Source organism: Rattus norvegicus, chromosome 15 (assembly GCF_036323735.1).
Source record: "Rattus norvegicus strain BN/NHsdMcwi chromosome 15, GRCr8, whole genome shotgun sequence".
Classification (NCBI taxonomy): domain Eukaryota; kingdom Metazoa; phylum Chordata; class Mammalia; order Rodentia; family Muridae; genus Rattus; species Rattus norvegicus.
Window position 1 is genome coordinate 97,771,975 of NC_086033.1, and position 23,402 is coordinate 97,795,376.

At 37.4% G+C, this 23,402-nt stretch overlaps 1 long non-coding RNA gene across 3 annotated transcripts in view; it reads left to right on the top strand.

Annotated features, from left to right (window-relative positions):
• The window catches only part of LOC134482014 (uncharacterized), a 103,763-nt gene that overhangs the window by 51,319 nt on the left and 29,042 nt on the right, over positions 1–23,402 (top strand). For 2 of the 3 annotated variants that reach the window (XR_010058035.1, XR_010058033.1), the window contains exon 3: positions 10,251–10,587. This is a non-coding gene — a long non-coding RNA (uncharacterized LOC134482014). Of the gene's footprint in view, positions 1–10,250; positions 10,588–23,402 lie in introns of those variants that run through there. The other variant, XR_010058034.1, reaches the window with a different exon arrangement.

The following is a 23,402-nucleotide window of genomic DNA, read 5'->3' on the forward strand; positions in this document are numbered from 1 at the left end:
CACTATTAAATCATAAAAAACTAAAGTAGTAAAAATTTTGAATAAAATAAAAAATATGTAATAAAAATGACCAATTTTAAAAGTTGGAATTCATGAGAACTGAAATAAATAAAAAAAGTTATGCCTTGACCTGGGCTATCACAATGATATCATCAGTGGGAATACTGTGGAAGATAGAAAAATTCAAAATTATGGAAATCTTTTGTACTTTTTGCCCTGATTCCCCATCATTTGCTATTAGTTTTGCCCATGTGATTATCTTAAAAATCCTAATCCAAAAAAGTCCCTCCCTAGTTTTAAAGACATAAAAATATGACCAATGTTACATCTTGGTACTAACCAAACTCTTCCCTGTTTTCAAATATAAACCGCCTTTCCTATCCTTGCCACCTTGCAAATGCACAGGGTCAGCCTTCCCAGGCTCCACACCGTGTTTTAATTTACCAAAGAAGATTACTAAGTATCTTTGACCTGACCCATGACAAGTGGCTACTGGCTAACATCATCTGTCTCTCCATTCATCTTTTGAGACCTTTGTACTTTTGTCCTATTGATTTAATAGATTACTTCACACAGCAAAGTTTTGACCTTTCTCCCAAGCTCGAAATTTTACCTTCTTTTTGTTCAAGTCCAGCATCTTGATTTCCACTTTACTGATCATAGGAATATCAAGGAAGAACTGTACAATCTGCTACCTTTCCTCATCTGAAGACTAGCTCTCTATTCTCATCACCTCCTTCGATATCTGTGCCTCATAGGAAGTGTCCTTATTACCTTTCAAATGTAGTATTTCCCAACTCGCTCCTTTGAACATCTCGGTGTCTTTTTTTTCTTCAGCTCTCTTTCTTTCCCTACCAATGCAAATTGCCCACGTCTACTTAAGAGAGCTAATTCCAGAGTTTATGGATTAAATTTTACTCTGAATAAATCCTAGAACTACTTTCCGTGTAAGTACACATGTGGTTTCAAATGCATGGAACAGGGTCTCTTACTAGCCTAGAATTCATATTTTAGGCTATATTGTCTGGCCAGTAAATACTGAGGATCTGCCTGCCCTCATAGCCCCCCACCCCGTGCTAGAAAGATAAATAGTTGCCAACAAATGTGGCATGATGTTGGAAAGTGTGCCCGTGTGCCTCTCTCTCTCTCTCTCTCTCTCTCTCTCTCTCTCTCTCTCTCTCTCTCTCTCTGTGTGTGTGTGTGTGTGTGTGTGTGTGTGTGTGTGTGTGTGTTTGTGATTCTTAAAATTGAAGACTGGTCTTCAAGTTACAAGACAAATAGTTTAGTGACTGAGCTTTCATACCAACCCCTATTCCTTTTTAATAAGAAATAAAAATCAAGAAACACAGTGTCTTTAAAAATCAAGCTTTCCAGCTAAGCAATTTCAAAATTCTGGATATATTCTCACGGAATTTGTGTTCTATAGAAAATAGCTTGCTTTGACTTGTTCTACTCTTCCACACCTGATCTGAGGTACAAAAAAGCATTGCTTCCTGACAATGGATAGACATTGCAAAGTTATGACTCCTGTTTCCCCTTCAGAGATGAAGAAGATGTAAATGAGATGTTGATTTATGAACAGTTTCCACATTTATATCTAAGATTTTCGAACAATACAGAATTTCCAACCTAATAAATGGTCAAAGCACAGCTCAGGATGGTGTCATCAACATGGTACACTGATATGTTTTTGTAAACAATTTTGCGTTTCCTCTTTAAGGGTTTCTACTTATTTACTTGTGCTGTTCTGTATTTCTTTAAGGAAATTATTTATGTCCTTAAAATCCTCCATCATCATTGTAAACTGTGATTTTATATCTAAATCTTGCTTTTCTGATGTGTTTGGATATCTAATATTTGCTTTGGTGGGAGAGCTAGGCTCTGATGATGCCAAGTAGTCTCTGTTTCTGCTGCTTAGTTTTCTGAGTATGCCTTTCTCCATCAGGTTGTCTCTGGTATTAGCTTGTCTTGCTATCTGACAGTGACCCTCCTGTAGGCCTGTGTGTCAGCACTCCTGTAGACCTGTTTTCTTTCAGCCAGATTTGGGGACAGAGAGCTCTGTTCTCAGGTGTGCAGGCGCTCCTGGTTACTGGTTGTCAGCTCTTGGCATAGGCAGAAATTGGAAGGGTCCTGCCCCTGAGTGATTTAAGTTCCCTATACCGGGGGGGACAGATGGCACTAGGCAATTTCCTCTTGGGTTGGGAATGTGGGCAGAGAGTTTTCTCCTCTGATTTCTCAGGAGTGTCTTCACTTCTGAGTGTCCAGCTCTCTCCCCTATGGGATTTGGGTGCAGGGAGCTGTGTGACAGTTTCGGTTCAGTTCTGACTGCTGACTGCTCCTATATTTCTTTCTCCAGATCCTCTTGGGCCAAGGATGTGGGAGAGGTGGGCAGAATTGGTGGTCTCAGGGTTGTCTGAAGTTCTGGGTCAAGAATTTTCTAAAAACAAGTTAGCCATGAGACTTTTTCATCCCTTCATGAAACATATTGATTGGTCTTAAATATTAGACAGTTAAGTAAATTTTGGCAGGAACATCTAGTTTTCTACAAAACTGAAAAAAACTAAATGAGTTCTACAAGAATGTACAACAAAATAAAACATGTGAATCACTGTTAAAAAAAGAAAGATTTTGAAATCTATGTATAATGAGGAAAAAATAGAATAAAGATTGTAGAGGTTTAAATGACTCCCAGAAAACAATGTCTTCCCAACACAACAGGATTAGTACATATTTAAACTCAGAATCTGTGACAATAATTGGAAGACCTCCACGAATTCAAAGAATACAAAACATAGCATAGAAAATGGAAGTAAATATGAAATCCTACCCTGAGCCAAAAGATTATACCTAGTAAATACCTGCTAGAAAGGGGAGAATAGTTTTCTCCAAAAGCCTGTCACTGGAATCATTAACCATATTCACGGTTTCATTCCCAGATTTAGTTGGTCAACACAATATTGAGGCTATTGATTGTGTGGAGTTTTTGTTTGTTTCTGTTTTGATAGTTTTTGTCTTACTAATTTTCAGTTTCTGCTTTTTGCTTGTTTGTTTGTTTTCCTTGCTATTTTCTCTCTCTTTTTTTTTTTAATTTTGGAAAAAGAAAAAGAAAATATAAAGTTTGGTGGGTAGCACATTTTGTAACTTCCTGGAAAAATTGAGGGATGAGAAATGATATAAGGATCTGTTCACAGTATACTCCTAGAACTACAGAGTATTTCCAATGCTCTTGATTACCCTCTAAACATTGACAGTGAGACTCTATTGTTGAAGATGCACTAAAATCTCATCATGGAATATGGGGAAATCAGGGTAGTACTACTCTGGAAACTTCATTCCCAATGTCTAGTTTTTAAAGTTCTAAAAGGTGTTATGTATGTCACAGAAGAGAACAAATTGCCACTGGCTATAATCCTTTGGAACCACAACAATGGCTGAAATTACATACTTCTTTATTGTTTTAATTTTTTATTGGATATTTTATTTACTTAGATTCCAAATGTTATCCCGTTTCCCAGTTTCCCCTCTGGAATCTACCTATTCTTTCCCCCTTCTCCTGCCTCTATGAGGAGAGGCCATTCCCTCTCATCTCTGCACCCTGGCATTCCCCTATGGGAGGGTGGGAAGAAGGGGGGCATTGAGCCTTCACAAGGCCAAGGGCCTCTCCTCTCATTGATGCCTGATAAGGCTCTACTCTGCTACATAAGTGGCTAGAGCCATGTATTCCTCCATGTGTACTCTTTGGTTGGTGGTTTAGTCTCTGGAAGCTCTGGGAGTTCTGGTTAGTTGATATTGCTGTTCTTCTTATACAGTTTAAAACCACTTCAACTCCTTCAGTCCTTTTTCCAACTCCTCCATTGGGGGTCCTGTTTTCAGTTCAATGGTTGATTGAGAGTATCTGACCATGTATTTTTTAGGCTCTGGCAAAACTTCTCAGGAGGCAGCTATATCAGGTTCCAGTCAGTATGCACTTCTTGGCATCCAAAATATTGTCTCGGTTTGGTGATAGTATATGGGATGGATCACCTTTTAAAACAGTGGCACATGTGTCTTTGGAGTTCCAATTACTCTCAGATTGAATTTAAATCCTGATCCACAAGATTAAACCAATAAACCAGTCACTGTTATTGGGACAAGGCAAGACATAAGCCTTAGGTAAGAACCTATTTCTATTACTCCCTCAAATGGACATAATATTAAACTGACTCCTAATGACTGATCTTTATGTCCTATAGTTAAATTTATAAGTCAGCCCTAATCAGAAAAACTTCTTGCTTCATTGGACGGTGAATAGCATAAAATACTACAACCGATCAAGGTGCAGAAAACAGGAAATGAAAAAAATCCCAATTCTAAATGAGACTGCTATCATATACTGACACTTTTAAGGCTAAAGGACCATGGCAAAACAAGAGAAAGAAAATGTAAGAGCCTGGATGCGGTAGAGTAAAAGGAGAACATGTTTATAGACACAGTATAGAAGTTGCACTTGTAAATTAATATCAACTGATAAAGTATGTATCTGACCTCCAGAGGGTCAGGGCAGAACCAGTGAGACAGCTCAGCCTCTGAGGAAGAACTGAGTACATCCTCTAGTTTAAAAATGAAGAAACATTCATGAACAGAGTTCAAGTTAAAATACAGACTCCTGAAGAGCTGAAACCATAGCTTGTGGAGTACTGGGAATTGATCACAAGACAAATGCACCTTATCTATCTTCTTGCCAAGAAGGATGTGGATTCCATTTTTGAGGATTATGCAAATTATAAGAAATCTTGAGGAAATACAGGTAATAAGGGGTATGCTGTTACTGAGGCTGTGGCAAGAATAAAAAAAATCTTAATCTAAAATACTTCCACAGAATAAATTCACTGCCAATTAATAAAGATAGAAATTGCCCACCTAGACAAGATAAAAATTGACCAAGCCCACCTGGATTGGGAACATCCTGCTCTGTTGTCTCCATTTTGATTTCTCTTGCCCACCCTGCCTCCTCGTCCTCCTCCTCGTCCTCCTCCTCGTCCTCCTCCTCCTCTTCTCCCCTCCTCTTCCCCCTCCTCCTCCTCCTCCCCTTCCTCCTCCTCCTCCTCTCCCTTCTTAGACTTTTCCCCTCTACCCTTCCTTCTCATCCAATGACAGGCTGTGCCTTATCCTGGTGGACCTGCCTTGCTAGATAATGACATCATCCTACACACCTGTGCTCTTTTTTTTTTTTTTTTTTTGTGCTTAAAGAGCCCATCATTTGCAAGTCATTCATGTTGTTCCTTTATCTTTATTCAACTGTTAATGAACGGGAGCTTGTTTTCATGGTTTTTGTATTTTTGTCTAAGGCACATTTTAACATGAAAGACACAATGCATCCTCTAGCTAGAGTTTAATGAAAAAAAAATCAATCTTGTAGGAGTTGTTTTTCAGATCTTCAATAATTTTTTCTTTAAATTGCACAAAAAGTAGATATTAGGTCAAGCAGCATAAATGATTAGATGTTTAAAAGTTTTATTGGACTAAGGAATATTAAATAAAATAAAAGGGAGAGAGTAACACCCTATAGAGAATTCAGAAAATTATTCAAAAGTGGTCAGAAATCTAGTTTGAAAGGATAAATTGGAGTATTTATCCTTAAAGAGATAATTTTCTCAGAAAGAATAAAGCCTTTACTTTCTTCCACTAAATTTGTTTCCTGGTCATGAGTCTTCACCTTAGAAAGAATGCAACTGCCTTCAAAATAAAACTAAGCCCAGAATGGTGATTTTGTAGAGAAATAGAATTTAAAACTGTGTGTGAGTTGAAAAGCTTATGAGTAAAGGTACATTTATCTGCCAAGATCTCAGTGTTGTGTTAAATCCCTAGCATTCAGCACTGAGATCTCAGGGGACTGTTGTAGACTTTAATCAAAAGAACATTTCACTGTTTGGTTTAAAAGGTCAAGCTTACTAACTTATCCTTATGTGATGGTAGTTTAGTAATGGTCTAGTAACTTGGTTTGTGGTTTGTCATGACCTAGATCATTTTGTGGCAAAAGGAAATTGATGTGAACACTTCTAGCCTTACTCAACCATTAAAGAGAGCATTAGGCAGGCTTTGGTCTCAAAACTAGCGCAGCTACTCATAGTCAGTCTAGGATTTATGAACAGGAAAAATGCCAGAATATTAAAGCTTTTAGCTTAATGTGTGTATGTATATGCATATACAGTAATATATATGAGTGAGAGATGGATATATATATATATGTATGTATTGTACAAATTATAAACTTCAAAGAGAATAAAGAAAACACATTATATAAAAACTATTATCTCAAGCTGGATTTATCTCAAATGATTATCTGCATGCCAATTATTCAAGAATGATTTTCTCTACCATGAAGGAAATGGGTAGGTAGTGTCCCTTGGTTATACAATTCTAGATTCTCTAGCTTTTCTATCAGGTTTCCCTAATGAAGCTTCTAAATTCCTCATACAAGGTGAGATCCAGGCTAAGTATATTAATGGAAATTTTCATAAATGTTCGATTATTGTGTATTGATAAGCACTTTTGCAGAATTTCTCATCATCATGCCTGAAAGTTGTCTGCATCATTCATACCTAGCATCATTTATCTTATTAGATCAACTATAATAGGATCAGTATGTTGCTAGAACAGTTTCATTTTATTTTTAGATATTATTATCTTCCTGTGCATACATTAAAATTTTGCTACTCTCCATATAAATATGTGTGTATGTGAAAATTTACTATATATCGAATTCTGTATTCTGCATTTTCAGACATCCTAGGTCATTGGAACACGTTTTTGTGAATAAGGGAAACTTAAATTTTAATTTAACCTATCACTAGTACTTAATGTAGGAGCGGACATTTATAAAGATATATTATTAAAAGCAGAGTTGATGAAAACATTGATACCACAAAAGGAAAAGAAAGAAGATGATTCTGTGTTTTACCAATAATATTATTGAATGGATTTGGCATGATTGGGTACATTGCATGTGTAAAAGCAGATGTAGCATCTAAGATATTTATATAGAAGGCCACTGCATAAATAAATGAATCCCACAAGCTCATTAATTAACGACATTATTAAATATAAGTTTGCTTAGTTGACTGCAGCACTGTATGTGAAAACAAGGATGTAATTTTTGTAGGCTTTTGTAATACTGAATGTACATTGCAATTAGTTTTTATAAATATCTAGAATATGAACATATATAAATTCTTCCGAAAAGGCATTTTACTAGTATAAAGATGTCCACCACTCTTAAATGCTTGTTTTCTTGTAAGTTAGAAATTAATTCCTTACCTCTTGCATATGAGTTGGATATGGGTTGGTTTTATTATCTTAAAGAGACATAAATATAAGAGAAGCAGTAGGGTGATTTTCTCATGTTAAAAAAATGATTTTTTTTCCTCTTTATTCCCTAGTTTATGATGTGGAGAAATTTTACTGACATGTTGTGAAGACCTACAGTTTGATATGTTTTGTAAAATGTAGTATGATATGGCAGGAAGGGGTGCCTTAGAGGACTCATGGTGAGGCACCCACCCCACAACTGAAGTACCAGCCATAAAATAGGTCTAGTATCAAATGAGGCTTATTTGTGGGCATAAAAAAGGGGATGAGAAGGCAGTAGAGGTAGAGAAAGAGAAGGATATAGAAAACCAGAGAGAGAGAGAGAGAGAGAGAGAGAGAGAGAGAGAGAGAGAGAGCAGAGAGAATAAAGGGGGTCAGAGAGAGCAAGAGAAGCCAAATACTCCTTTTATAGCAAGCCTGGCTCATACTTGGCTGTTGTTAAATTGTTAGGCAGAGCCTAGAAGAAATACTAACACAGGTAGCTTACAGAGAGGCACACAGGCAGGGAAGGAATGACTAGCAAGATCTCTGTTAACTTAATCAGAGTCATCCCCCATGAGCCAGGAGGAGAGCTCAGTTCTGAATAACAACTTGAGCGACAGCTAAATCTCATAAAGAGTATAAGCAATGACCTCTCAACTGAGCTGTTCTTACATCCCGAGGACATGGGGAAACTGGGAAAATAAGTATCGGCTCTGGGAACTGCAGTGTTCAACACAGCTGGGAGGAGAACCTAAAGGTTCTACAACAAATGAATTGTACAATAGAATGTGTTACACACAAAAAGCAATATTACTCATCAGTAAAGATGTGGAGAAAGAGGAACACTCCTCCATTGTTGGTGGGATTGCAGACTGGTACAACCATTCTGGAAATCAGTCTGGAGGTTCCTCATAAAATTGGACACTGCTCTACCTGAGGATCCAGCTATACCTCTCCTGGGCATATACCCAAAAGATGCCCCAACATATAACAAAGACACGTGCTCCACTATGTTCATAGCAGCCTTATTTATAATAGCCAGAAGCTGGAAAGAACCCAGATGCCCTTCAATAGAGGAATGGATACAGAAAATGTGGTATATCTACACAATGGAATATTACTCAGCTATCAAAAACAATGCCTTTATGAAATTCATAGGCAAATGGTTGGAACTGGAAAATATCATCCTGAGTGAGGTAACTCAATCACAGAAAAACACACATGGTATGCACTCATTGATAAGTAGATATTAGCCCAAATGCTTGAATTACCCTAGATGCACAGAACACATGAAATTCAAGAAGGATGACCAAAATTCGAATGCTTCACTCCTTCTTTAAAAGGGGAAAAGAATACCCTTGGGAGGGAATAGGGAAGCAAAGTTTACAACAGAAGCAGAAGGAACACCCATTCAGAGCCTGCCCCTCATGTGGCCCATACATATACAGTCACCAAACTAGGTAAGATGGATGAAGCAAAGGAGTGCAGGCTGTCAGGAACCGGATGTAGATCTCTCCTTAGAGACACAGGCAGAATACAGCAAATACATAGGCAAATGCCAGCAGCAAACCACTGAACTGAGAACGGGACCCCCATTGAAGGAATCAGAGAAAGGACTGAAAGAGCTTGAAGGGGCTTGAGACACCATATGTACAACAATGCCAACCAACCAGAGCTTTCAGGGACTAAGCCACTACCCAAAGACTATACATGGACTGACCCTGGGCTCCAACTTCATAGGTAGCAATGAATAGCCTAATAAGAGCACCAGTGGAAGGGGTGGTGCTTGGTCCTGCCAAGACTGAACCCCCAGTGAACGTGATTGTTGGGGGGAGGGCGGTAATGGGGGGAAGATAGGGAGGGGAACACCAATATAGAAGGGGAGGGGTAGGGATTAGGGGGATGTTGGCCCGGAAACCGGGAAAGGGAATAACAATTGAAATGTAAATAAGAAATACCCAAGTTAATAAAGAAGGAAAAAGAAAGTTACAAAAAAAAGAGAAAAGAAAAAATGAAATAATAAATTTGAAGGTAAATGCATAGAACTAGAAAAAATTGTGTTTAAGACAGTAACCATTGCCCCCAAAGTCAAACGCTGCATGGAGTCTCTCATCTGATGTTCCCAGCTCCAAATCTTCAGAATGTGTACATAGCATGAAGTAGTCACAGAATCACGTGAATATAAAGGAGCAATGGGTTAGTGCCTTTGAGGTTGGAATGGAAACATAGATGTTATGAAGTGGAGAATGGGAAAAATGGAAAACTAATATGTTTAATCAAACCTCAAGGAATAATACTGTCTAAAATGCACACAAATATACAATGCACATGCATGTACATGTACAAGCACGTGTGTTTGCACGTGCACACACACACACACACACTCATCTAACACATATTCTAATACTAAGCATGAGAAGCCTCCTTTTTGATGGTTTACATGGAAATCCAAATGATTTCTGAAAATAGCATAACCTATTGTTCTTTCTCTTCGCTGCCCCTCAGAGATTGAAAGTAAGTTCCTAATGCTAAACAAAGTATATATGTAGGACATAGGACCTTGATGATTCAAATTCATTTTTCCTTGCAAGCCTTCTTCCTAGTAGTCTAGTTTTCACAGTTCCAGAAATTAGCATACAAGCTGCTGAGGGAAGCAGTCAATATATATCCATATATAAACCACAAGGACCATCACACCAAGATACCTGTAAAGATAGATAGTGGTACTCATATATCTGTGATACCCAACAGCTGTCTAAATGGACTTCATGTCCACTTGACAGGAAGGAAATAACAGCTGCTACTTGAAACCTCCCTAACCATCCAGAGTTAATGAGGCCATGGATCTTGAAAAATTCATGACTCAACCACTTTAGTAAGGCAGTATGTTTCTCTAACTATTTTTATCTTTGTATCCACAGATAAATGCAGTAGGACACACCCCTCATCAATGAATCTTCTCTTTGCAGCAAGTAGAAGTCATCACAGACAATGTAACGTAAACAATACAAAGTGGCCAAATTTAAGTTCTAAACACATAAACAGAAAATGGACTTAGAAGAGACAAGTATGTATATATTTATACACACACGTACTCATGAAATAGTCATATATGATATATCCATGAGAATAATAATCATGGATAAGGGGCCATCAATTCTGGAGGGACTGAGGGGAGGACATAGAAGGACTTGAATGGGGGTAAGCAAAGGAGGAGTGATATAATTATATTTTAATGTAAAACATTGCTATTTTAAACCACTGTGCTTTAGTGTTTTGTTATGTAATGATGTATGATTTTTGTAAACACAAAAAGGATGTCAATTTTAGAGTAACACTAAAAAAGTGTATGTTTAATGTGTGCGTGTGTGTGTGTGTGTGTGTGTGTGTGTGTGATTTCCAAACAACTATCTATGTAGATAACCTGGAAACACATTCAAGGGTAATGATGAATTATTCTTCATTTTCACATGAAGTCAATGAAACGTTTTCAATCCTTGAGTTCTCAGCAATTAAAAGGGGTCCTTGTACATGAAAGGGATGTCTTAATTGAATGGATAACTAAAGGCTGATTAAAACTGAAGTAGGAGAATGATCAGAGGGTTGGTATAGGGTAAGGAAAATATTTTGCTTTAATCTTTTTATCTCTTTCTACTTAATTTTCTTTGCCTTTGTGTATATGTAGTTAGGTATCCAAAGATAAAAGGAAATGTTCGAGTAACAAGAGAAACACTTTAAAAATAAATGTTTTTAAGATACTTTAAAGATTTGAGTCTATGTGACTGGTATTATTGTAGATGCAGTAGACTACTTAGTTCTTGTACTCATTGTTTCAAATTATTCTTTCCATAAAAACTACAGGGACCTTAATGACACACCATGTTAAAATATATTTTCTTCCACTAGTACAGGAGAAACTAGTCTGTAGACTACCAATCAGTATTTGAGGGCAAATGTTGTAAGAGTAGTTTTGCATCATGGGATCCAAGTGTATGTGAATACTGACATGCATGTACATATATAGGTGTGCACAATGTTCTATCACAGGCAGAAAGTGACCACAATCTAATTATGGACAGCAGATTTCATTGTGCATCAAGGACAAAAGGAGAGCATATTTAACTGAGTTGTGACCAATGTTGTAATTTTGCTCAAAAGCATCAGTCCTGCAGAAAGAGGCATGTTAGTAAAATGAACCACAGATCTCTGCCATCTTCTGACAACACCAGTTTCAGAATATATATTGTTTAAAAAGGATTTTATATTTCATTTTTGCCTTTATTATTTATTAACAGTTCATGGGTATGCACATGTGTTTTGTGTGTTTGCATGGCACTTCTGTGACAACTTTCAGAAGTCAGTGTCCTCATCCATGTAAGACTCAGGCATCAAAACAAGTTGAGTAGGCCTCCCAAGCATGCTTCCTAGCCTTTGAGAAGTCTCACGCATCCCTTTTATATTTACTGTTTTAACTGAGCTGTGTTCCTCTTGTGTTTCCTACGAAAATTTTCATTCTATTGTTAGACCACTTTTTTAAGGCAGCGTCAGAAACAGAAAGCAGTTGCTCCAAACTGTAAATATCTCACTTAATCCTCAAAGAACACTGTAAGGTAAGAATTGTTAAGTCTTAAGAGAACTCTGGCGTGTAAAACAGCTCAACACTACATACACTTGGGGAATCACACTCTGCCTTACCAGTTCAGACTTTTCAAAGAATATTATAGGATTCAAAGCTTCTTCACAGGATGAATCATATACAAGTCCTAAAACTGAAATTAGAAATTAGAAGATATTGATTCTATTTGTTATTCTAGATTCCACTATACTTTAAGCAGGTTGAGGTTTTCAGATGAATCCTAGAGGAGAGGCAGGGCTTTGCTGTCACCTGAAATGCTTCCTGGACTGATTTTTATTATGAAGAATTCCTAGTCAGTTACACTGATTAATTTCCCTACTTTTCTATTATTGTATTGGTTTTATAATGTAATGAACCCAGAAAGAGCTCATAGCATAGCTCTCTATATAAAGTTCTAAGTAAAGAACTTAGTATAGTCCTTTTGGACTATAGAAGTCCACATGGAGCATACTTCTCATAAAGTGTGTAAAATTGGTCACATGTTTTAAAGTAAACTCATAAACAGTTGACATTACATGCACAACATTGAGATTTACCTTACTGGGTCAAGAGGGAATTGATAAAGCAACTGGCCCATGTGAAATCTTGGGACCACATGAGCCATACTCTTTGGTGGTGATGCAACAGCAGCAAATTCTAGCATTTATTATATCTATCATGCCTCAGGAAGAGGCAGCTTAGTTAATATCTGTAGGGGATCAGTGGTGGACTGAATGAAAATAGCCCCCATAGTCTCATTGAGAATGACATTATTGGAATGTGGCTCTGCTGAAAGAAGTGTGGACTTTGAGTTTTCAGAAACTCAAGACAGACCCAGTATCACCCAGCTTCCCACTGCCTGGCGATCCAGATGTAGAACTCTCAGCTATCTTTCCAGCAAGGTGTCTGCCTGTGTGCTGCCATGCTTCCTGCCACAACAATGGGCTAAACCTCTGAACTGTAAACCAGCCTTGATTACCAGTTTTCTTTCTTAAGAGTTGCCATGGTTATGGTGTCTCTTCACAGCAACAGAACACTGACAAATACAGGGTCTCTATGGTAGCAGTCTCAGCCTCCTGCCATCTAGAGGGTGGACTCTGTGATTGGCAGTTTCTGTGCACACTGTCAGCATAGAATACCCAGAGCAAGGGCCAATCCTCCTCCCATAACCCAGTGTATGTCTTGTTATAAGTCAGAGGCATTCCTTGACATGGGCATGTTCATGTCAACAATACATGTTTACTTGGGCTTAAGGTGTTCCCCACAACCATGGTATTTAGAATGGCTGTCAGGTTCAGAAGCCCATGTGAGAAAGCAAAGCTCACCAAATTTGTTTTTACACCTCTTACAATTCCCTATTAACTGTTTTCCCACTCTTTGATTCATACATTTTATACGATTTTAGATGGTTTATATATACATAAAGTTTGTGGATATGTGGCAGTAATAACTTACTCTGGCTGTTCCCAAATATGCAACAGAACGTGCCAGAATCCTGTGTGGAATATAAATATGTATTTTGCCATTTTCATTTTTATCTTCTTACATTATATAATTAACGTAACTACAATGCCAGCAATCTGGATGCATTTAACAGTATTACCAGTGAATCATTCAATCAATACTGCTGGAAGAATCACAAGATATCAAAGGGAATAGTCCTTTTCAAAAGCACACCATATAAAGCACGCCTGAACTTTTCCGTTTTGAAACATTGTTTACTGAAATATTATGATAATATACTTAGTGAGCTGCCAAGTTAAAACACACACACACACACACACACACACACACACACACAGAGAGAGAGAGAGAGAGAGAGACAGAGAGAGAGAGAGAGACAGAGAGAGAGAGAGACAGAGAGAGAGAGAGACAGAGAGAGAGACAGAGAGAGAGACACAGAGAGAGAAACACAAAGTTCATATTTATATCTGTTGATACAAGTCTTTTATATTTAAGTGTACACAAATCAGAGAAAGCAGCTACCTGACCATAACAGCTGGATGATTGAGTTTTTCCATCTCTAATGATATGTTATATATTTATACCTTCAAAATTAAAGTGCTAAAAGACTCTAAGCCAGATAAACACAGGGCTCCTAGTTGGAAAACAGCTAGTAGTTCCATACTTCAAAATTATATTGTTTTTGAAGTTCTTTGAAAAGACTGAATTATACAAAATGCATGCAATTTATTCTTGCTTCAGATATGTGGAGATTGCATGCAATAAAATTCACACAAACATGCAGGTTATTAATCTATTCTAATATAACACAAATTACTTCCTCAAATAATTTTCTGGCCCTGTTATATTCTTAAATGTATAATACATATTATTATATGTACCAACTGAAGATAAAATAAATAAGATGCTGAACTAAATCTCAATTTCAAATCTTTCTTTTGGGGAACTGATAATTTTGGCTTTTGACCATGGGGTTCATCTTCTAATGCATTCTATAATAAAAGCATTTTATTCACTAAGAATGTTGAATGCATAGTCACTCCTCAAAATTTAGCTGGGCCACTGTTACTTTCCTTATGATCTTTTCAGAGTTCCTTGTTAACTTTATTTTTTTTGAGGTATCTTTCTTTAGATAAATGATTTTATATGAGTTTATCTACGGTCATTAAAATCTCAACTAGCCAATATACCAAAAGTGCCTGGTAAGTGCTCTTTTCTATCAAAATCCTCCTGCATAGTAGTTAAACTAACTGTGGTTCCATAGAAGAAAATAGTGTTTCTTGAAACACTTCTTTGATCCTTATTGTTGCTGCGTTAGGTAACTTCTTAAATTAAAAAGTTGGAAGGACATCTGAGCTAATAACTGGAACCACCCAAAGTTATCATCCTATTAAACAAAGAACAAGAATGTTAGATTTTATTTACTGGTCTCTAAAATGGGAACTGAGTTATATTTCTGCTCCTATAAGCAGACATGGCATCCTTGAATTTGTAGAGGGTGTGGTAGTTTAATATTCTTGGCCCATGGGATTTGACACTGTTAGGAGGTAAGGTCTTGATAGAATAGGTTTGGCCTTGTCAGAGGAAGTGTCTCATTGTGTGTGGGTGGGTGGGCATTGAGGTATATGCTCAAGCTCTTTGCAGTGTTGCAGTGTGGAAGAGACCTTCCTCCTTGCTGCCTCCAGAAGAGTCTCCTGACTGCCTTCAGCTCGAGATGTAGAAGTCTTTGCTTCTCCAGCACTATGTCTGCCAGCATGCTGCCATGCTTCCTGCCTTGATGATAATAGACTGAACCTCTGAAACTGTATGCCAACACTAATTAAATGTTGTCCTTTATATGAGTTGCCTTGGTCATGGCGTTTCATCTCAACAATGGAAATTCTAAGACAGATGGCCATTGATAATGATTGTTTAAAGCTGGTCCCTGGAACCCTGATGGGTATAAGACGACTGTGTAGCAAAAAGCTTTCTGATCAAAAGCGCTGAGTGTATGACATTCACAACTGAGCTTCATCCAAACAGTCCTGCTTGGCATCTGGACAGAAGAAAGGACTACACAGATGTCCCTTGTCCTAGAGTTTTGGAGCAATATGATAGCAGCATGGAAGTGGATCACGGCAGTAGTCTCCTTGAATATTGTCAGTTTCTGCTGGCAAAAGAGTGCTTTATTATATGTGTGGGAATACTACCCATTTTTATTTATTTCTCAGGACACAAAGAGAGCAATGGGCATTAGGGACTTTTTTGCACTGTAGCATGGGAGGTGATCAGGCCAGAGGAAGTGACTAAATGCATATGTGGTAAACTAGTACTACTTTAAAGACATAGTCTCATTTTTTTGACTCATGGGATTAATACAATAGTGGTATCATCTTTGTCCACTGGCATGCTCTTCCTTAGTACTCAATCCTAATCATGAAGCAAATTAAAACCCCAGTGAAGAGGAATATGCCTCTGCAATCTCTTTCTTTCTTTGTCTCTGTCTTTGTCTTTTTCCCACTCTTAAGTACTCCTGTCCCCTTCATGTTCTCACTGCTTCTTCTGGGAAGAAAAACATTTGAACAAAAGCTAATACTGTGATGTCCATTGTAGAAATTTTCTGTGCGTATTCTCTATTGGTGAATTGATGTGTGAATGATGAATCTGGATTATAAAATAGAGTCCAGTGTGTTCGTGAAAAATACAAATTAGCAAATCACCAACGATGCGAGTTTACTAAGGGATTAAGACGAATGAAGACACAGGAGATGATAGACTTAGCATAATGTTCCTGTGGACAATGACAAACAAGATTTAGGGCACAGAGGACACATTTGTCTTACTGTATTGTAAATTATTTATGGTTTTCTTTTCTCCAAATTTCCATTCTCTGATTAGTCTATTTCCAGATGGTGTAATTAAGTTTCAAATTTTCAAATATTCTACACTTATGGTTTGGCTTGTTTTATTTATATTGTAACAGCTGATTTCAGCAGATGTTCACTCCATAAATAGATTTCTGTCAATAGATTTTCATTTTAATCAATTTTGATCATCTGATTTACTATAATAGAGTAATGCTGTGGAGTATTTTAGGAGTGTTTCTTGTATTAAAATGGGAATGGTATATTAAAAGTTTCTAATATTTGGCTAGTCATTACTTAATATATAATAAGAATTAATTACTTTTAAGATAGTTAAAAATACAGCTTTTCCTCTTTAAATTAAATTCAGATATATCCTGTATTTTGAAATTCCAATAATTTTCTGTTATGTATTTAACACATTTTATAATAGAAATATACATATACAATGCATTGCTATAAATATTAATTTTTCCGACTCAAATATTCAGAAACAATAAAAAGGATGTAAAGATAAGAGGACTTTAAGATATATTTTGAAAATATGTAGATAATATTCTGTCTCGAGTCCCTATGTAGAACATTATTAAGATCCAAATGAATAATTCTGATAACCAGGGAGGCCTTTAGCTTTTCCCGTTACATGTTTTGATCTAAAGCAATTAATATTTCTTTCTTTCTTTAGATCAATTATAAATTTTCTGAAAATCAATTAGGGATAAAAAGTATTTAGATAAAATAAGCCCTGTCTTAAAGGACAGAAGAAAACATTTCTGGTTTACTAAAATATGAATACTAAGTTATAAAAAGATAAATGATAAAATTTGAACTACAATATGGTAAAGATTGTCTATCAAAATGTATTATTAATAGGGAACTTAATAGTACACCATGGTTTATTTTTCTTAATTCTATGAACTAAATTAAATAGTGTTATTAGTAATAATATTGATGATACACCAAAGATTCATAATTCAAAAGAAACAATGTGCAAGAAGTGATCCATAGTCATATTTCTCTCTAATTATCACTGAGAAAGTCCTTCTTTTGCTTATCTATGATCAGGGGGACCTCATACAGATAATCCGAAGTAATCCTTTCTTCCTTGGTCTACCAAGACTTCTCTTAACTGCAAAGACAAGAGGATGAAAAAAGTACTTCAAGCAAGTTGAACCAAGAAGCTAGCTTGTGTTGTTATCGTAACATTTGATAAAATTGACTTCAAACTAAAATCAAGCAGAAGAAATAAAAAAAAGTTGAATATAATCACAGGAATAATTAAAGTGGAAGATATTATTCTGGCATACCTAGTTTCATAAATAACCTAATAGTCTTTTTTTCTTTTTGTTCTTTTTTTCGGAGCTGGGGACCGAACCCAGGGCCTTGCGCTTCCTAGGCAAGCGCTCTACCACTGAGCTAAATCCCCAGCCCCCCTAATAGTCTTAAAGGTACAGATTAACTCCAACTGATTTACCAAATCCATTGTGATGTCAACTTCCCATTTTCTGCATTAGGCAGGCCATCTAAACCAGCAGTGAGCAAAGAAAAATCAGAATTAAGTGACATCATACATCACAGAATTCTGACAAATATCTACAGAATATTCCATCTACAAACAAAAGAATATCCATTTTACTCAGCACCTAACAGGCTTCTCTAAAATAGACCACACACTGTGAAGCACACACAGAGATATTTACAAATCCAGAAAGAATTAAATAACTTCATATATCCAGTCTAACATAATACAATAAGGATGAAAAAAATAAAATAACTGTTAGTAACTAAACAGATTCACCAAAGTTAACAACACATTAATGAATGATAAATGGGTAAATGAAATATTTTGAAATCCTAGAATTAAATGAAAATTCAACACAAATACAACTCTAGGGCACATTAAAAGTAGTCTTATGAGAAAAAAAAATTAGTACTGAGCAACTACATGAGAAAATTAAGTTGGAAAGATGGCTCAGCTGTTATGAGCACTGGCTGCACTAGGAGGAAACTCAGGTTTACATTCCAGCTCCCACATGTTGGCTCACAACCATGTGTCTCCTCTTCTAGGTATCTGACATCCTCTGGCCTCTGTGGACATCACACATGTACTTGATGCACAGACATAAATTCAGACAAAACATCCAAGCACATACAATAAAATAAAATAATAATAATAGTCCTAAATATTTTTTTAAAAAAATCAGAAAAGGCCAAATAAATAATTATGCATTTAAAAAACAAGAACAAAACACAGCCAAATGCAACTGAAAAAGAAGTTATTAAAAGTCACAGCAAAAATTAACGAAATGAAAACAAATTAAATAATATAGACAATGAACAAACCTAAGAGCTAGTTCTTTAATAAGATATGACCTACACATTGACAGAGCTCTCTATACTCTTTTCACTTTAACGCAAACTCTCTTGCTTTTAAAGATTAAACATGATTATTTTTGACAGGGAATGTTTTTCCCTATCAACATCATAACTGATAAAGAATGGACCAATTTGCTTTGGCAGACAGAAGTGGATCATATATCTTATATACTCCATGTAACAGTTTTAGTTTTGATGCTATTTAAAAGCACCCCTCTCTGTCTCCGTCTCTTCCTGTCTCTCTCTGTCTTTCTCTCTTTCTCTGTCTCTCTGTTTGTAGGATGAGTATGTGAAGGACAATGGACAAGCTCAGACGTTGGTCTTCCCGGCTTAAATAGGATACACTTGCTCACTGCTGTGCATGTCTGGTTAATGGACACCGCGGCATCCATAGATTTTACTCTCTCCATCTTACCATAAGAGTTCTCTCACAGCTACCGTCATGCAGCTTCATGTGATTTCTGAGAATGTGAGTTCAGGTCTTGATGCTTGAGCAGCAAGTAGTGTTACCAATGCGCCATCTTCTCAGCCTTCATGTAATACTTGAAATCTAGGAAAATAATCAGTCTTGAAATCTAGGAAAATAATCAGTGAGAATGATTCTACTTACATGTGTTTTCTAGGTCTTTGTTATGAAGTTTTTTTTCATTCATTTATTCATTTATTCACTATACATCCCAATGGCAGCCCCTTTCCCACCCTCCTCCTAGTCTCACCTCACACCCCCTCTCATTATTCTCCTTCTCCTCAGAGAAGGGGAAACATCTCTGGAATACTACCCCCCACCCTGGGGCATTAAGTCCCAGCAGAACTAAGCACACATCCTTTACGATTGAGGCCCTACAAAGACAGTTCAGCTAGGGAAAGGAGATACAATGGCAGGCAACAAAATCAAAGACAGCCTCTCTCCAGTTTTTAGGGAACTCACATGAAGAACAAGCTGCACTCCTGCTACAAATGGGGGAGGGGCTCAGTCCAGCTGCTGCATGCATGCCTTTTGCTGTTTGGTTGGTAGTTCAGTCTCTGTGAGCCCCAGTAGACCCAAATTAGTTGACTCAATAGGTCTTCTTGTGGTGCTCTTGACCCGCCCCCATGAACATCTCCCCCACCCCAGTGCACGTAGCTTTTTCTACCCTGCCTTAATTCCTGGAATGGACCAGGCTACCAGCTCCCATCCAGATTCCCTCAGATCCGGGGATGAAAAACACAGACATATGTGCCAGTTAATCTTAAAATGCCTTTGTGAATTCAGTGACTGAACACTGTTAAACCTCTCCTGCCACCACAGACATAATCAGACAGAGTAGCCCTTGGCCACTCAAAAACCAGAAAACCCACAGGGCTGGTTAGTTTTATCTCATCCAGCTACTCCTGGCTTCATCTTTCCCTGCTCCCTTGATTCAGTCTACATCTTCCCAAGCAACTCAAAGTGTCCCACCTCATCCTCAGTCATTAGTGGGTGGTGATTTGTTGATAGATCAAGAACCAATTGGAGAACAGGAACTCTGCATCAGAACCAATCAACACACACACACACACACACACACACACACACACACACACACACACACACACACACACACCAAACAAACAGACAGAAAATCTCAGCCAATCTTATCCCTCAAATTTCCACATTACTGCTCAAGTTTTGCCTGATGGACTGGGGGTCTACCTCTGTTTTCATCTGCTGCTGGATGAAGCCTCTCAGCAGACAGTTATGCTAGACTCCTGTCTGTCTGTTAGTATGTCAAGGGTTGGCTCTCTCCCCTTGGGTTTCACGTTAGGGCAGTCATCGTTTGGACTTCCCTCAATCTCTGTTCCGTCTTTATCCCTGCACATTGAAGGCAGGACAAATTTTGGGTTGATTCACTTCTCTGTCTACTGGAAGTCTTAGTAGTACACAGAGTGTTCATTTCTATCTATATATCCCCAGATGCTAGAAATATCAACTAGAGTCACCCCTATAGACTGCCAGGAACCACCCTGACCTCCTATCCCAGGTCTCTGGCTAGTCCCAGAGAAGAACCCAACTGAATTCCATTCTCTTCTCAGATCTCTCACACTACAGCTCATCTCTCACCACACATGATCCTCATACATTTTCCCTTCCTCACCTCCTCTCCCACCCAATTACCTCGCTCTATTAACCTTCCATGCCTATTTTACTTCCCCTTCTGGGTGAGATTTGGGCATCCTCCCTTGGACTCTCCTTATTATTTAATTTCTTTGGCTCTGTGGATTGTTATTCTGTACTTTATGGCTAATGTACATTTGTAAGTGAGTACATACCATGTGTATTTTTCTGGATCTGAATTACTTTTCTAGTTCTGTCATTTGCATTCAAATTTCATAATGTCATTACTTTTAATAGCTAAGCAATAATCCGTCCTGTGAGTGTACTATGTTTTCTTTACCGTTATTCTGTGAGAGACATTTGGGTTGTTTACCTTTTCTAATTATTAAAATTAAAGTTGCTAAGGATGTAGTTCAACAAGTGTTCTTGTAGTATATATAGTCGGGCATAATTTAGGTATATGCTCGGGAGTGGTGTAGCTGTGGCTTAGGGTAGAACTTTTCCCAATTTTCTGAAAAACCCTCAAGTTGATTTCCAAAGTGGTTGTGCTAGTTTACATTCCCACCTGCAATGGAGAAGTGTTCCCCTTGCTCCAAATCCTCTCTGGCATATGCTGTCTTTTTATCTTAGCCATTCTGATAGATGTTATCTCAGTCATTTTGATTTACACTTTCCTGATCACTAAAAACCGTGAACATTTCTTTAACTACTTCTTGGTCATTAGTGTTTACCCCGGTGAGAATTACGTTTAGCTCTGTACCACATTTTTTAATTGGGTTATTTGATTTGTTGGTGTCTAATTTATTGACTTCTTAATATATTTTGGATATTAGTCCTCTGTCAGATATAGGATTTGTGAACACCTTTTCTCATTCTGTGGGCTACGGTTTTGTCCAATTGATGGTTTCCTTAGCATAGCAAAAGATTTTCTGTTTGACAAGAACCCATTCTTTAATTTTTTTATCTTTTTTACCTGAGCAATTGGTTTTCTGTTAAGTTGTACCCTGTGCCAATGTGTTTGACTTTCTCTTCATTTAGATATAGTGTGTTCAGTTTTATGTTGAAATCTTTGATCCACCTGGACTTGAATTTTGTGAGGATGAAAAATTTACATTCTTCTACAAATAGGACACAGTTAGACCAGCATCAATTGTTGAAGATGTTTTCTTTTTTTCCATTGTAGGTTTGTTGCCTTCTATGTCAAAAATAAAGTGTACATAGGTGTGTGTGGTTTTTCTGTCTTTTCAATTCTATTGCATTGATCAACCTGACAATGCACACCAATACCATGCTAATATCATTCAGCCATAGATCAGTAAGATTGCATGTAAAAATGGTTGTTTTACCAAAAGCAATATATTGATTCAATGCAATTCCCATCTAAATTTCAACACAATTCTTTACAAACCATAAAAGACATATTCTCAACTTCATATGATAAAATAGAAAACCCTGGATAGCTAAAATAAACCTGAAGTTATTTTCATAATTGAAGAGAGAGAATACATAGGCATACAATATTCTAAAACTAGATTGAGCTGTTCCCATTGTTTTGTAAATAATCAGCAGTATTGGAAGATATACTCAAATATCTTTCTTATAAACCAGGTACTAAACGAAGATTAGAAATCATGTAAATCTCCTTTGACGTAAGTTTCATTTCCTCAGCCATCCATAGACTACTTGGTGACAAAAAGTCCTGCCTGCTGCATGATTAGAATACTAATGGATGTGAGGATGAAGATTCTGCCAAGGATGACATGGCTGGGCCCGCTTTCACTATGGGAATACCAAAAAGATATATATTGCTCTCTCAGAAACATTGGCTTCGGATGTGCAGTTAGCTCTTGCTTGTCATTAAAATTTAATTCCTGAATATCAGACTGTGGTGGTTTAAATGAGCTTGACTTATGGGAAATGGCACTATTAAGATGTGTGGCTTTGTTGCAATAGGTGTGACCTTGTTAGAGGAAGTGTGTCATTATACAGGTGGGCTTTGAGGTCTTTTTTTTCCTTTACTTTTATTGGATATTTTCTTTATTTACATTACAAATGTTATACCCTTTTATGGTTTCCTCTCCAGAAACCCCCTATCCCATTCCCTAGTTCCTTATTTCTAGGAGGGTGCCACCCACCCACTCCTACCTCCCCATCCTGGCATTCCCCTACACTGGGGCATCAAGCCTTCACAGGAACAAGGGCCTCTCCTTCCATTGGTGCCTGACAAGATCATCCTCTGCTACATAGCTACATATGTGGCTGGAGCCATGGGTCACTGCATGTGAGTTCTTTGGTTGGTCCCCCCCCCAGAGTTCCCAGGGGCTTTGAAGTCTTATGCTTAGGTTCTGTTCTGTGCGGAAGGGACCTGCCTCCTAGCTGCCCATGAGACAATCCTCATCCGGGTGCAGTTGAGTCCAGTTATTGAACTCTTCTATACTTCTCCATCCCCATGTCTACCTGGACACACTGATTAGTACCTGACTCATAAGAAATGTATTTGAATGGATCTTGCAATACTCCAGATTATTTACAAAGCACTGGAATGGCTCAATCTGGTTTCAGAATGTTATATGCTCTTTCTTCAGACATAATGTTTGTCATGTTTCTCGCCTTGATGACTGTGAACTGAACCTTAGAAATTGTAAGCCAGCCCCAATTAAATGTTGTCCTTTAGAAGGATTGCCTTGGTTCATATATATAT